The following is a 15,306-nucleotide window of genomic DNA, read 5'->3' on the forward strand; positions in this document are numbered from 1 at the left end:
AGCAAGCGGAGAGGCTGCTGAGGGCCAGAACGTAGACTGTGCAGGACAGCAGGCATTCCCCTCAAAGAAGGATTACATCAGCAGACCCTGATGATAGTGGGGGCATGTTTGGTGGCTGATTTTTTATTTTTTATTTTTTATTTTTTTATTTTTTTGAGACCGAGTCTCGCTCTGTCGCCCAGGCTGGAGTGCGGTAGCCGGATCTCAGCTCACTGCAAGCTCCGCCTCCCGGGTTTACGCCATTCTCCTGCCTCAGCCTCCCGAGTAGCTGGGACTACAGGCGCCCGCCACCTCGCCCGGCTAGTTTTTGTATTTTTTAGTAGAGACGGGGTTTCACCGTGTTAGCCAGGATGGTCTCGATCTGCTGACCTCGTGATCCGCCGACCTCGTGATCCGCCTCTCTCGGCCTATTTTTAATTTTTAATTTATTTATTTTTTTGAGACGAAGTCTCACTCTTGTCTCCCAAGCTGGAGGGCGACAGCACGGTCTCGGCTCACTGCAACCTCTGCCTCCCGGCTTCAAGCGATTCTCTTGCCTCGGCCTCCTGAGTAGCTGGGATTACTGGCACCTGACACCACGCCCGGCTAATTTTTGTATTTTTAGTAGAAACGGGGTTTTACCATGTTGGCCAGGCTGGTCTCAAACTCCTGACCTCAGGTGATCTGCCCACCTCAGCCTCCTAAAGTGTTGGGATTACAGGCGTGAGTCACCACGCCTGGCCTGTTTGGTGGCTGATTTTATAATTAATCCTCATTAAAGAACTCCTGAGGAACTAACTCCTCAGTAACATTTTTCAGAAGTTGTCGTTCATCCAATCAGGATTTGGTTTACTTTAAAATAAGCTGGGTGCAGTGACTCACACCTGCAATCCCAGCACTTTGGGAGGTTGAGGCGGGCGGATCGCCTGAGGTCAGGAGTTTGAGACCAGCCTAACCAACATGGTGTAATCCCGTCTCTACTAAAAATACAAAATTAGCCAGGTGTGGTGGCACATGCCTATAATCCCAGCTACTTAGGAGGCTGAGGCAGGAGAATCACTTGAACCCAGGAGGCGGAGGTTGCAGTGAGCCAAGATGGCACCACTGCACTCCAGCCTGGGCAACAAGAGTGAAACTCCGTCTCAAAAAATAATAATAATAATAAATAAAATAAAATAAAACACATGCTTTAACAAAAGAATAACAATAACAAAAATAGATGTCTAAAGGGCCTTAGACTGGGAGTGTGCATGCTAATGAACTTGCTGAGGCTCACGTCATCTTTCTGGGCCTCAGCTTTCTCATCTGTAAAATGAAGATATTGAACGGATAAAGCCTCTGGCAGGTCCAGAGCTGCCCTCTGCAGTAGGGAATCAAGAGCCACATGTGACTACTGAGCGTTTGCATGTGGCTAGTTTGGATTGTAAGTGTAAAATACACACTGGGTTATGAAGACAGTATGAAAGAAACATGTATAGAATAATTTTTAAATGTTGGGTACATGTTGAAATGGTAATATTTTGCACATATTGGGTCAAATATTTACATTAATTTCACCCACCTTTTGGTGAGATAGGAAATTTAAATTCTGTTAGTGGATATGTGATATACAGGATAAAACAACATACAGAGGAAGGAACTTCCCCCCAGAATCTGTCCAAGTTAAACTTACATAAGATACTTTTTTTGGCTGGATGCTGTGGTTCACACCTGTAATCCCAACACTTTGGGAGGCTGAGGATCTCTTGAGGCAAAGAGTTCAAGACCAGACTGGGTAACAGAGACACACCACCTCTACCAAAAATTTACAAATTAGCTGGGTGTGGTAGTGAATGCCTGTAGTCCCAGCTACTTAGGAGGCTGAGGTGGGAGGATCATTTGAGCCCAGGAAGTTGAGGCTTCGTGAGCAGTGGGCGACAGAGTGAGACCCGGTCTCACACACAAAGATTCTTTAAAATTTCATATTCAGGGATATTAATCCTGAAGAACAAAAACAACAAAAAGTTAAAATTGCTATTCCAATTGGTTTAAATACAGATGATATACAGAGTATGGGGGAAAATGAGACTTCTTGAGAATACATAAAAGGAGACATAAAATACCTGTTTTTTTCCCCAACAATATTTTGTTAGCTTATTAGTTTGTTCCTCAAACTTTTCTGCCAAAGATGGAAGAACATCACTGAGCTACTTCTACTCCACCTCGAGGCATGACATTTCTTTCAAATCTCTTGTTTCAGCTTTAAAAAAAGTCCATGTGAATTTTTCATTCCACTTCATATTAAATTCCTGTTAAATCGTTTTAATTTATTTTTAAAATTGATACATATTAGATGTACTTTTTTTGGTACATGTGATAGTTTGATATATTCATATAGTCAAATCAAGGCAATTGGGATATTTATCACCTTAAATCTTTATCTTTATCTTAGGCCAGGTGCAGTGACTCACGCATGTAATCCCAGCACTTTGGGAGGCTGAGGCGGGCAGCTCACTAGAGGTCAGGAGTTCAAGACCAGCCCAGCTAACATGGTGAAACCCCATCTCTACTAAAAATACAAAAAGAAAAAAAAGAAAAAAATATTGGCCGGGCACAGTGGCACACACCTGTAATCCTAGCTACTCAGGAGGCTGAGGCAAGAGAATTGCTTGAACCCAGGAGGTGGAGGTTGCAGTGAGCCTAGATCGTGCCACTGTACTCTAGCCTGGGGAACAGAGAGAGACTCTGTTTCAAAAAAACAAAAAAAATTTTTACTTTCTTTACCCTAGGAACATTTGCATTATTCTAGCTAATTTTGAAATAATCAATCAATTAACATTAACTATAGTCACCCTACTGATCTATCAACACCACATCTTATCTCTTCTATCAGCTTAAAACAAAATTCATGTGAATTTTTCACTCCAGTTCATAATAAATTTCTGTTATTTTTGAAGTTTTAAACTCCCATCAAGTAATGATGCAGAAAGTAGTTCCCCACATTTAACCTGTAGTTTTCTTGAGGCACATCAGGATGATCATAATTGTATATTTTGTTGCTCCTAAAAAGAGTATGGCAAGATTTTTGTCCATTGGAGGACAATGGTATCCATTATATTGCAGTCAGGATTAAATGAGATATAATGCAGGCGTGTCGTTTAGCACACAATACACGTTAATAGAAATAAATACTGTTTACTTTTCTCATTTGGTTCCTAACAGGTGCAGTTCCATATAAAATGAAGGATAAGGGCTACGGCATTTTTTGTTAGACTTGGACAATGTTGAATGTACTAGAGAAGCCTATTTTAAGGGATAATAGTGCATGGAGGCTGCTATAGGACCATATAGGTACCCATTCATTTACAGTTTTTTTGTTGTTGTTTTTGTTTTTCTTGAGATGGAGTCTCAATCTTGTCATCCAGGCTGGAGTGCAAACGTGCAATCTCGGCTCACTGCAACCTCTGCCTCCCAGGTTCAAGCAATCCTCCTGCCTCAGCCTCCCAAGTAACTGGGATTACAGGCATGTGCCACCACGCCCAGCTAATTTTTTTCTATTTTTAGTAGAAACGGGATTTCACCATGTTAGCCAGGCTGGTCTTGAACTCCTGGTCTCAGGTGATCCACCTGCCTCAGCCTCCCAACGTGCTGGGGTTGCAGGTGTGAATCACCGCGCCCAGCCTACAGTTTCGTTAATACTTATGCAGGTGTTAGTAGGCAGTCATGTGCTGTAATTGAAAAGTCCCAGATTTGAGTTAAGAGGAGCTGATTCTAGCCCAGGATCTGCTACTCCTTTTTAATTGTTTAAAAATAATGTATACCTTGCCTATTAATAATTTTTAAGGCCAGGTACGGTGGCTTACACCTGTAATCCCAGCACTTTGGGAGGCTGAGGCAAGAGGATTGCTTGAGCTCAGGAGTTCAAAACCAGCCTGGGCAACACAGAATACCTCATCTCTATTAAAATAAAACTAAAAAAAAAATTAGCCAGGTGTGGTGGCACGCGACTATGGTCTCAGCTATTCAGAGGCTATGGTGGGAGGATCTCTTGAGTCTGGGAGGTGGAGGCTGCAGTGAGCCGTAACGGTACTCCAGCCTGGATGAGTGAGATGCTGTTTCAAAAAAAAAAAAAAAAAAAGAAAAGAAAAGAAAGAAAGAAAGAAAAAGAAAAACAATACAACCCAAGCACCAAAAACCCAGAATTTTTGACTAGTCTTCATTAAGTAACATTCTCACTACTATCAGTAAAAAGATCAAAGCCATTTAGAGGAAGGGAGAAGGTGCTATAGCCAAAACCAAATAGGCTGCCCTAGCCGGTGCTTAGCTGAATTTCCTGAGCTGCTGAGCGCAGGGTCAGTGAGCTTGGGGAAGTCATCTGACATTTCGCACCTGGCCTGGGTCCGCCCACCTCCACAGTGCGGAGGCTGGATGCCGCTTCCTGCAGTGTCCACTAACTGGGTGAACGTGGGCAAATCCAACTTTCTGAACACACTCCCTCATCTGAAATGAGGACGGTGAAGAAGGTGAATGTGCTGCCAGTGAAAGCTCAAAGCTTGACACTAGGAAGCACTCAATTAATGCTGGCTTCCCCTGCGAATTCTCGGAGTCTAATACAAATTCACTTCCGGTGTCATTGTGTCGTTCTGTTACCCTCTTCCAAAATGAGGAAGTGAGTGTTCTTGGACGAACGGGCTCCTTTGGATTTAAAACCAGCAACTCCAGGGCAAAGTGGTCTTTCCATCCTTAGCACAGCCCGTGGAGAAGGAAGGGGGATCACCGTGGAAATGCTCCTCACCTCCCACGCGGCTCCTGGGAATATGTCTCAAGAGCAGATGAGGGCTTTGACCCCAGTGGCAGATCAGTTCACACTACATTGTAAATGGCTCATATGCGTAGAGCAAACGGTGATGGGTGGAGGGCAGTGGAAGGGGCGTGGTGGGAAGTCCAGAGAGAAGTCCAGAAAACAGAGGGTGGAGAAGCGCAAAAGCCAAACTTACTGACTTCACAGTTTTACCTGGGCCAGCCCTGCCCTGGCCTAAGCTGGGAGGCGGGGGTGAGGGGGGAACTGGTTCGCTTTCAGGGCCTCCTCATCGCGTCAGGAAGCCACGCCCTGTTTGGGACACGGGACCACACTACACAGCTTGTGGGCTCAGGTGGAGCTGGGAACGGAGCTGCGGCCCACACCTGGCAGCCTGAGTCCCAGAGGGCGGGACAGCAGGGCGGGGTCTGTGGCACCTGCCGAGCTCCCGACCCCGCGCCATTTGAGAACCCAGAGTAAGCCAAGGGGTCATTTGGATTCTGGAGGAGAGCCAGGTTGTCGTTTTGGGTGCTTATGTTTGTTTTGTTCCGTTTGTTTTCTGTTCGTGGCAGCCTCGTGGAGCATCTAGTTGCCCAGCTTGCCGCAGTGTGGAGAGCCCGGAGCTGCGGCTCGGCTGGAAAGCCGGCTCGGGTTAGGGTCTCCAGCAGCGTCTTCGCGGCGGTGGTTTCTGAACAGGTACACCTGTGCTTGCTGCCTTCAGTCTGTGGCCGGAGAAGAAAGTATCTTGACCACAGAATCAGCCGGGAGTCCTGAGGCATTTGCTGGATTGCTCTCCCTGCATGTCTCTAAAATACCGTGACCTTGGGAGCGGTTCTGAGTCCTGGGGTGGCCGAGAGGGTTTACATTCTCTCCTGCCTCTGGAGGCAGCGGGTGGGGAACAAAGAGAAGAATCTCTGGGGCCGGCTTTCCAGAGAGGTAAAGTTTCCAGAGGTGTCACAGAGACAAAAATCCAGCCCTCTGACTAGATGGGCTTGCTGCAGACAAGGCAGTTCTGGAAACAAACAAACAAAAAATTTCAAATAGGTTAACAATGGGAAAATATTTTTGCATTGAAGAAAAAACAAGCCCCTACGAGAAGGCAGGTCCAGAAAAGATCGCTGCATGATTGTATTTTGGGTTTGAAATTTCAGCTGCTTCTATCTTCAAGCCAAAGGGAACCCCACCCCCAGCCTCGGCGGGCTCTCCCTGGTCGCAGGGTCACTTTAAAGGGGCCTCACCCCTTTTGGTATGGGCTTTGTGCCAGCCACTGTCAGCATCCCAGCAAGCCCAGCATTTGTTTCCTAGAACTATGTTGTTTTGAAGGGGAGAAAGATTACATTCGGCACATTATGGGGGCTCTGGATCCTGCGGGTGGAGGCCGGGTGCAGGTAGGGCTGGCTGTGCTGTGGGAGGCCCAACTGCTGCCCACTGGAGCTGCAGGGGTGTGGAGGCAACGCCCACACCGACTGTGCTAGATGGAAAACAAAGTGTCTGCAAATACTAACAGATAGGAAAGAAGGCTGCGCAGCGTGTGGAAACGGGGGTGGATGCTGGAGCCATCGGAACCCCGTGGCTTTTAGGAATGTGGATGGCCAGTGCTTGCAGATGTTCACAGAGTGGAAACTGTGGATGGACCGAGAGGCCAGACCTCACAGCTTGAGTTGCCCCTGGGAGGGCAGCTGAGAATCAGGCAGCTCTTGGGTTTGATGACCCGTACTCTTGAAGGGCTGCTCTCAACGTTGCTTCCTCAGTTAACACCTGGAAGCAGGACAAGGAAGGCCCAGAGGAGCTCCTTTGGTGATTTCCCAGCTTAGGAGCAGGACTGTCATCTGATCTGCGCCCTAGATGTGGAAATGGGATCCACTTTCTGATGGCCTATTAGGGCCTTTCTGTGTCACACACAATTTCAAGAAGAGGAGGGGAAATTGAAAAGTGGTAGCCTTGACTCTCAGCATCCTGCCCTAGTGTGGAAGTCAACAGTCTGTCCTTCCCCGGGAGTGGCCAGTGCTGCTCTGGGGCTGCTTCCTGCACCCACAAGCCGCAGAACTGCAAAGCCTCTCGGCCTCCCATGAGTCTGCTCTGATTTATTTATTTATTTACTTATTTGTTTGTTTGTTTGTTTTGTTTGAGACAGTCTCGTTCTGTCTCTTAGGCTTGAGTGCAATGGTGCTATCTCGGCTTACTGCAACCTCTGCCTCCCAGGTTCAAGCAATTCTCGTGCCTCAGTCTCCTGAGTAGCTGAGATTACAGGCGCACGCCACCATGCCCGGCTAATTTTTTGTGTTTTTAGTAGAGATGGGGTTTCACCACGTTGCCCAGGCTGGTCTGGAACTCCTGAGCTCAAGCAATCCACCTGCCTTGGCCTCCCAAAGTGGTAGGATTACAGGCATGAGCCACCGCACCTAGCCTGAATTTTTTTTTTTTAATAGAAAATGTGAACAGCTGAATGAAATGCCACCCAGTTAGCCCATTTATGCCGGAGGTTGTTGCAAATTTTTTTGTGTGAAAAATCAGACCTTAGCGATGACCTTGGGCAGTAGAATATAAATAACTCCCATAAGCTTAGCATTCCAATAATGGAACACTAGGCATAAATGGGCTAATGATCTCTTTCCTTCCTTGGGCTCTTTTCATGTAGCTTCTATGCTGCATTTTTTTTTTTTTTTTTGAAACAGAGTCGCATCTTTTTTGAGACAGTCTTACTTTGTCACCCAAGCTGGAACGCAGTAGTGCAAACATGGCTTACTGCAGCCTCAACTTCCCAGGCACAAGGGATCTTCTCACTTCAGCCCTCTAAGTAGCAGGACTACAGGTGCACACCACCACATCTGGTTAATTTTTTTTTTTTTTTTTTTGGTAGAGATGGGGTTTTGCCATGTTGCCCAGGCTGGTCTCAGACTCCAGAGCTCAAGCGATTTGCCCACCTCAGCCTTCCAAAGTGCTGGGATTAAAGGCGCGAGCCACTGCGCCTGGCCTCATGCTGCATTCATAAGGAGACTTTTACCACATGGAGGCTGGTTGAAGGTTGCAACAGAGGTTTGAAAGGTAGGAGTAAATGTTTACGTTAAACATAGACTTATGTGGCTTAGATTCTTTTCCCAACATCCATCTTCCTATCAAAATAAAATAAAACTTCTTCCCTAGCAAACAGAAAGTTGATGAAAAGCAAAAGTAACCATATAGTTCATTCACTGTATTATTTATCTAAACTGAATATTACTCTAAGCCTATCAACAGAATGCTATTGGGGAATATACAAGGGTTATAGGTTATCTCCTATCCTTAATGTTGCTGTTTCTTATGCAATAACACACATGTGTACACACATATACACACACACACTCACATGTTCACACTCACACACAAATGATTTGGAAAGAATGTGAGGTTTAAGTGCTAAATTGTGTGACCCAGAGGTACATGCCATAGATGTACAGAGAAAGGAGCAAATTGCCTGGATTGGAGTGGTTGGGTGGAACTGGTAGGACCAGAGCCAGACTGAGGGATGGAGAGGTTTAAGGCGGGGAGTGGGAGGGTGAAAAGCTGAGCTACATGCCAGAGGTGGATCATAGAGAACCTGCTCTGCGTGGATGGAAGAGTGCATCAATTGGTGTGCTTCTGGTTGCAAGTAACAGTAAACCCTGACTTGCACCAAGATTATCACCAGAAATATCCCAGAACTGAAATATGAAGATAAGACAGTTATCAGGGCCACAAAGAGGTTAAAAAAAAAAAACCTGAGAGGATAGTAAGATAATCAGATTTCCACATCTGTGACACCCCTCCCCTCATTCTACCTGGCAGCAAGTGTGTGGAAAATTTCCCCCCAACTCACTGTTTCTACACTGGAGTAAGGAAGATCAAGGTCAACAAACAGCTCCCCTACCATCTTGGGTTCCCCGGCAGGAGACCCATTCCTTCCTTAACCCACAGGAAGCATAACGAGTACCTAAAGGGAGAAATAGCTCTGAGAACAGGCAGAGACAAAGGGAAGAGGCAGGACTACCATCCTCACCCTGGAAATTCTGTTCTGTAACTCAACCAAAGGAGGCACCAAATCAGAGTGACTATTTAGCAGCACCACACTGTAAGGGGTTCAGCTTATAGGTCCCCTGGGCACAAACTCCTAGCTAGGAAGGGCAGCATACCGATCAGTTACTAGAGTCAAAGTGAACCTGGGCTTTAAGGTGCTACCCAGGGCCGAAAAGCAGGCAGTGGCCTAGCAGTGAAGAACTTCTAAGCAAATATATTCAATAAAAACCCAAACAAGCTAGAGAAGACTGGAATACATAATCTTTCAATGCAAAGACAGACATACACCCAGAAGAAACAATGGCAAACAGGGAACAATGATCCTCCCAAATGGACAAACCAAAGAACTGGTAATTGACCCCAACAGGATGGTCACACATGAGCTCTCTGACCAATAAGTCAAATAGTAGTTTTAAGGAAACTCAGTGATCTCCAAGATAATACAGAAAAGCAATTCAGAAATTCATCAGAGAAGTTTAACAAAGAGATTGAAATAACAACAGACAAAATCAAACAGAAATATTGGAACTAAGAAATACATTTGCTGAATTTAAAAATTCATTAGAGGCTCTCAACAGCAGACTGGATCAAGTTGAGCAAAGAATCAGTGAGCTAAAGACAGGCTATTTGAAAACACACAATTGGAGGAGAAAATAGAATAAAAAGCAATAAAGAGGCCGGGCACAGTGGCTCATGCTGTAATCCTAGCACTTTGGGAGGCCAAGGTGGGCAGATCACCTGAGGTCAGGAGTTCAGGACCAGCCTGGCCAGCATGGTGAAACCCTGTCTCTACGAAAATACAAAAATTAGCCAGGCATGATGGCAGGTGTCTGTAATCCCAGCTACTTGGGAGGCTGAGACAGAAAGGAAGGAAAAAAAAAAAAGAAAAAAGAAAGAAAAGAAAAGGACAGGCAGCCACAATATGACTGAGAGAGGGTATATTTTGACCAGATGTCTGAGCTAGGAAAAACCGTGAGGAGAGGAGACAATAAACTCCAAACCCAGTTTAAGATGGAAGTCTGACTGGGCGCAGTGGCTCACGCCTATAATCCCAGCATTTTGGGAGGTTGAGGTGCATGGATAACCTGAAGTCAGGAGTTCGAGACCAGCCTGACTAACATGGAGAAACCCTATCTCTACTGAAAATACAAAATTAGCCGGGCATGGTGGTGCATGCCTGCAATCCCAGCTACTTGGGAGACTGAGGCAGGAGAATCACTTGAACCTGGGAGGCGGAAGCTGTAGTGAGCTGAGATTGCACCATTGTACTCCAGCCTGGGCAACAAGAGCAAAACTCTGTCTTAAAAAAAAAAAAAAAAGAAAAGAAAAAAAGAAAGATGGAAGTCTTGAGAACAATCTGCTCATTTAAAGAAAAGAGAAAAGGGGAGGGAGTAGGCTTTAGTTCCATATGTGTTGTGGCCTGGCTGGTGAATGTGCTATGGGTTTCCACAATAAAGGCCTGGCCGAGGACTCAGCATGCCCCAAATCCTAGATGAGGAACTTTCACAAGTCAGAGGGCCTGGCCCTTCTGACTCTCAGATTCTGAAAATTAGTTTTTACCTTGATTTGGACAAGAAGATTTTTTGGGTGGGGAGAGTTTTCCTACAAATTTGAAAACTTCTAAAAGCCATTTGAATTTTATATCTATATTGAAATATGGGAAACTGGCCTTTGTAAAGACGTTTTTCACTTCTTTTTTGTTTTTTTCCAAGACAGAGTCTTGCTCTGTTGCTCAGGCTAGAGTGCAGTGGCATGATCTTGGCTCACCGCAACCTCCACCTCCTAGGTTTAAGCAATTCTCCTGCCTCAGCCTCCAGAGTAGCTGGGATTAGAGGTGTGTGCCACCATGCCTGGCTAATTTTTTTTTTTTTTTTGTATTTTTAGTAGAGACAGGGTTTCACCATGTTGGCCAGGCTGGTCTTGAACTCCTGACTTCATGATCCACCCACCTCGGCATCCCAAAGTGCTAAGATTACAGGCATGAGCCACCACTCCCGGTCTTGTTTTTTACTTCTATAGAAAGCATTGGTAGAAAGGATGTATACTTGCATAATTTAAACTTCCTATGTTTCATGTAATTAATATTGCTTCAAAGATGAGTTGTGAATTTCTTACGGAAATTAAAGAATTCTACCTGTTTTGGATGAGAAATTTCATTCATTTTAGTGTTAGCCTACTATAATGATAGCCAGGGGATTCTATTCCTTTATTGTTAAAAAAAGGTCTAAACTTTATATTAGTAAGTTACTTTAGTTTAGAATAAACATTTTTTCCACCTGCAAAAACATCCAATATTGCTTTGTTTCACTTTTTGTCAAATGTATATGTATGTACCTATTTTTCGTTTTTAAAAAGTTTGAGACAGGATCTCACTCTGTCTCCCAGACTGGAGTACAGTGGCTCGATCTCAGCTCACTGCGATCTCTGCCTCCTGGGCTCAGTCTTCCCACATCAGCCTCCCAGGTAGCTGGGACTGCAGGTGCACACCACCACATCCACTTCATTTTTGTATTTTTTGTAGAGATGGGGTCTCACTGTGTTGCTCAGGCTGGTCTCAAACTTCTGGGCTCAAGTCGTCTGCCTGCCTTGGCCTCCCAAGTGCTGGGATTACAGACGTGAGCCACCATGCCAAGCCCTTAGTTTTCAAAGTCAATCAAATTATTAAGTTTAAAAAAAAAAAAGTCATTTTTTCCCAAGTGGGAAACCCACTTCCCCAATTTCTCCTTTGTTAGTGTCAGTTATGTTCTTTTGACTGATTCTTTTGGTATTTACCTGGATAACTTTAATTAACAAGCTTGTATTGCTTTATTTTTCGGTTTAAAACATTAGTTATTTTCTTCTTTGAAAGTTGAAGATTTAGTTCTTCATTCTCCACGTATTTTCACTTCTGTCCTCTTGCCTGTCATCCCCAAACAGTTATGTTTTAATTTTTATTACTTTTTGTTAGAGATGGAGTCTCACTATGTTGCCCAGAGTGGATCTGAACTCCGGAGTTCAAGCCATCCTTCTGCCTCAGTCTCCCGGGTAGCTTGGAGTTTTCACATCAGTTTCCAATATTTGTGTCAGTGTGACTATCTGTGTTCAGAGCCAATCTTGTAATATTGCAACTACTTTTTTCTTTTGTGCTTAGCTATTAGTTTTTCCCCAAATTAACAACTATCCTTTTTAAAAAATAATTGCTTACTTTTCTGTGTGACTGTGGCTAATTCAATTCCAAACTCTCTGCTCATTGTCTGGGTCCTGTCCCAATAGGTTCATTTTCATCACATATCCTCCCAGTTTGGTCTCCACACAGACCCTCTGGGCTTGTTGCTCCCACACCAGTGTCCAGCAATCACTGGGGGGCTCCCTTCGCTGTCACACAGGGATTCTCTTCATCTCCATCAAGTCTCCAGTTCCTTGACTTATTTTTCATCTCCTTGTCATTTTACTCCGGGAGATTTCCAATTTTACCTTGAACTTTCCATTTCTGAAAATTTTTAATGTCCAACAGATCTTTCTTTGTTCTCTTGAATGCTACTTTAAAAAAACTCATTGTGGGCAGGGGCGCGGTGGCTCATGCCTGTCATCCGGGCACTGTGGGAGGCTGAGGCGGGCAGATCACGAGGTCAGGAGATCGAGACCATCCCGGTCAACATGGTGAAACCCCGTTTCTACTAAAAATACAAAAATTAGTTGGGCGTGGGGGCGTGTGCCTGTAATCCCAGCTACTTGGGAGGCTGAGGCAGGAGAATCGCTTGAACCCGGGAGGCAGAGGTTGCAGTGAGCCAAGACTGGGCCACAACACTCCAACCTAGGGACAGGGAGAGAATCCGTCTCAAAACGAAACAAAAACCAAACCAAAACAAAAAAACCTCACTGCATTCTTCTTTAATGAATACACTCTCTTTTCTCTATATTGCTGTCATATGGCTTTAAAAACATGCTGTCCTGACTCGGTTTTGAGTCTCCAGCTAGAGACAGGAGAGTTTCCCTTATTGATACTCACCGGGGTTCTGGAAGTTATCTTTTCCCTGCAGGGTCCCGTTTCCCCAAGTTTCTTTTCCCCCTTCTTTGGGTCTCCTTGATGTTAGAGACTTCGGTGGAATGTCTCTTAATCCTTGGTGGCACAGTCATGATTAAGAATTGGGACTAAGTGATTAATCATGATTAAGAATTGGGACTAAGAGCTCTCAGAGCACAGCGCGGCGTGTTGACCGAGGGCTCCATTGTAGGGTGATTGGGATGAGCCCTCTGATGGGGAACCCTCAAAGTCCACCTTTCTAGGTCTTTCTTTTGGGCAAGACAGGCTGGGTATTCATGGTGTAGTGCTTGGAGATGAGAACCTGGCTGCTGCGTGCAGGGGCTTTTACTGCTCCATTGTTTAGGGTGTAAACGTTCACACCACCCTCCCCACTGAGTCTCGGCTCCTCCCCCGCAGCTGCGCCCCTGGTCGCCAATGCAGAGACCTTCTCCTTTCCCCTCCCCTGAGAATACATCCGTCCCCAGGCTTGTGCTGCAGTGGGAAAGGGCCGGTCGGGGAGTCGGGAAGGGATCCTGGGATTTAAAAGCATCTTTAACAGCTCCTCCTCAGGAACCCAGTCACACTTCCTCCCCACCTAGTTCCAGGGATACCTGGTGCTACCACTTCCCCAGAGGCTTTGAGCATTCTGGGGTGTAAGTCTCAGCTTTCCCCTTGTGTTTGGCATTCAGCTTTTCTCAGGTCAGCTATGTCCCCTGCCACTGGTCCATCTTTTTCCGCAGTGTTATCTCCTCTCCAGTTCTCCCTGTCCCTGTGGGCTTTTGTTTGTTTTGTTTTTAGCAATTCAGGAGAGAAAATTAGGTGTGTGTGTGCGTTCGTCACCTATCTTTCCCCTGAACTACAGATGTGTGTCTGTTCGTTACCTATCTTTCCCCTGAACTATAAAGTAACAGAATTGTTTATTGTTGTTAAGGATATACGGACACTGAAAAAATGACTAGAAATCTTATTTCATTGGTGTGTGCTGTTAAGAAAAAAGGAAATTTAAAAAAATTATATTTAAATAAATGCCTCATTCTTTTATCTCTATATTCTCGAAATAATCTTGTCAGGCAGGCCAAGGAAGGTAAAGGAGAAAGTATATTCAGTCATCGATAGCTTTTTCTAATCAATCTCTCTCTCTCTCATTGATAAAGTTTAAAGATCGTACAGGTCCTCACTTCATGACAATTGATAAAAGGAATCACAAGAGGACAGGTTTACCTGGTGAGCAGAAGGATTGGAAGCATTTTATCTCTGACATTGTTTAGAATTTCCAGCCCATGATGATAATAAAAAGCAGAGAGACTTTTGATCAATCGATTGATTGATTTTGAGACAGGTTCTCACTCTGTCACCCAGACTAGAGTGCAGTGGTGAGATCTCGACTCACTGTAGCCTCAGCCTCCCAGACTCAACCGATCCTCCCACCTCAGCCTCCTGAGTAGCTGGGACTATAGACATATGCTACTATGCCTGGATAATTTTTTTTTAATGTTTTTTAGAGACGGGGTCTCCCTATGTTACCCAGGCTGGTCTGGAACACCTGGGCTCAAGTAATCCTCCTGTCTTGGTCTCCCACAGTGTTGGGATTACAGGCATGAGTCATTGCACCTGGCTCAGTTTATTATTGTCTTTAAAATCTTCCTTGTCTGCATCTGTCTGGTGGTTTTAGTTGAGAATCTTGGGACAAACAGGCTTATAGCAATGATAGGGAGATTTTAGATTTTCAGCAGAAAATGGAAAATTTCTGGGACTTCAGAAATTTTCAAACTTCAGAAACTGTAACGGTTGTTTCTAGCTCTTTATATTATTCCATCTTTATAAAATTCCATATGTGGAAATAATGCGCATTCTCATATTTAACTTCATCCAGTCATGCGTTTAATACATATTCATTGAGGACCAATTATGTGCCAGTGTTGCTGAACAGGGGAAGGCCACAAAGATATTTAGGACTTCCCGGCCGGGCGCAGTGGTGCACGCCTGTAATCCCAGACTTTGGGAGGCCAAGGCGGGTGGATCACTTGAGGTCAGGAGTTCAAGACCAGCCTGACCAACATGGTGAAACCCCATCTCTACTAAATACAAAAAATTAGCCAGGTGTGGTGGCACATGCCTGTAATCCCAGCTACCTGGAAGGCTGAGGCAGGAGAATCTCTTGAATCTGGGAGGCAGAGGTTACAGTGAGCCGAGATTGTGCCATTGCACTCCAGCCTGGGCAACAAGAGTGAAACACTGTCAAAAAAAAAAAAAAAAAAGCCAGGTGCGGTGGCTCACGCCTGTAATCCCAGCACTTTGGGAGGCTGAGGCAGGCAGATCACGAGATCAGGAGATCGAGACCATCCTGGCTAACACGGTGAAGCCCCATGTCTACTAAAAATACAAAAAACAAGAAAATGAGCTGGGCGTGATGGTGGGCGCCTGTAGTCCCAGCTCTTATGGAGGCTGAGGCAGGAGAATGGTGTGAACCCGGGAGGCAGAGCTTGCAGTGAGCCAAGATCACGCCCCTACACTC

The sequence above is a fragment of the Theropithecus gelada genome, chromosome 4 (genome assembly GCF_003255815.1).
Source record: "Theropithecus gelada isolate Dixy chromosome 4, Tgel_1.0, whole genome shotgun sequence".
NCBI lineage: Eukaryota > Metazoa > Chordata > Mammalia > Primates > Cercopithecidae > Theropithecus > Theropithecus gelada.